The sequence below is a fragment of the Cucurbita moschata genome, unplaced genomic scaffold (assembly GCF_002738365.1).
Source record: "Cucurbita moschata cultivar Rifu unplaced genomic scaffold, Cmos_1.0 Cmo_Scf00128, whole genome shotgun sequence".
NCBI classification, from domain to species: domain Eukaryota; kingdom Viridiplantae; phylum Streptophyta; class Magnoliopsida; order Cucurbitales; family Cucurbitaceae; genus Cucurbita; species Cucurbita moschata.
The window spans coordinates 128,788-130,228 of NW_019268644.1; the positions used below are offsets into that span (position 1 = coordinate 128,788).

The 1,441-nt window shown below is 39.0% G+C and overlaps 1 non-coding gene across 1 annotated transcript; it reads left to right on the top strand.

Annotated features, from left to right (window-relative positions):
* The first annotated feature begins 964 nt into the window (after nt 1–964).
* Nucleotides 965–1,046, top strand: TRNAS-GCU. The gene has a single exon. It is a non-coding gene; the product is annotated as a tRNA-Ser (tRNA).
* The last annotated feature ends 395 nt before the right edge of the window (nt 1,047–1,441 follow it).

Genomic DNA, 1,441 nt, shown 5'->3' on the forward strand with positions numbered 1-1,441 from the left:
AGTATAAAAATCTACTTAGTAACCAACCTACTTGTAGGCTGCCGTCGCTTCATTCTTCTACTGGGTTTCCACGACTTTCCTTTGGTCTATAAGATGTTCGGGCTTACCCTTTACTGTGCTCTAACAATTGTGTAGGTCTCGAAGTTCTAACTGATTCCTCATTAAACAACTACCTTTGTTGTTCGTAAAGCCTCTTCGAGATTTGTTCCTAAATCAAAAAAGTCGCTTTGGTCGAGTGGTTAAGGCGTGTGCCTGCGAAGTACATGGGGTTTCCCCGCGATAGTTTGAATCTCTCAGGCGAAGTAAAGATCATATTTCCTTTTGTACTAGCCAAAGGCCACCGCTAAATGATATTGTCCTCGTTGGCAGGTTACCTCACGAGGTATTCAGGCCCTTATTATAATGAATGCTTCGTTCCCATCTCCAACCCATGTTGGATGTGTCATGACCCAATTTTAATTTTAGAGGTGTCGAGATAACGAACTGCGACAACAAGATAAATTTTGCAGACTTTAAAAGACATACAACACCTTCGTCATAAATTTCAAGTTCTTTACAAACGGAAAAAGGGCATGGGATACAAAAAGAATTCAAAATCAACCTAAAAAATTAAACGACTAATTGATGTCCCAGGTCGAATACATCAAACATACAAACTGTGTCGATACCGTTTTGTGATAGTAGAGCTCCAGAGCATCACCCCACCTTGACCAGTAACTAAACAAGGAAAGGAGAAAGATGTAAGTATAAAAATGTACTTAGTAACCAATCTACTTGTAGGCTGTCGTCGCTTCATTCTTCTACTGGGTTTCCACGACTTTCCTTTGGTCTATAAGATGTTCGGGCTTACCCTTTACTGTGCTCTAACAATTGTGTAGGTCTCAAAGATCTAACTGATTCCTCATTAAACAACTACCTTTGTTGTCCGTAGTGCGTCTTCGAGATTTGTTTCTAAAACAAAAAATTTGCTTTGGCTGAGTGGTTAAGGCGTGTGCCTGCTAAGTACATAGGGTTTCCCCGTGAGAGTTCGAATCTCTCAGGCGACGTAAAGTTCATATTTCTTTTTGTACTTGCCAAAGGCCACCGCTAAAAGATATTGTCCTCGGTTGCCCGTTACGTCACGAGGTATTCAGGTCCTTATTATAAGGAATGCTTCGTTCCCATCTCCAATCCATGTTGGATGTGTCATGACCCAATTTTAATTTTAGAGGTTTCGAGATATCGAACTGCAACAAAAAGATAAATGTTGCACACTTTAAAAGACATACAACACCTTCCTCATAAATTTCAAGTTCTTTACAAAACGAAAAAAGGGCATGGGATATAAAAACAATTCAAAATCAACCTAAAAAATAAATTTCAAGTTCTTTACAAACCGATAAAGGGCATGGGATACAAAAAGAATTCAAAATCAACTTACAAAATGAAACGACAAGTTGAT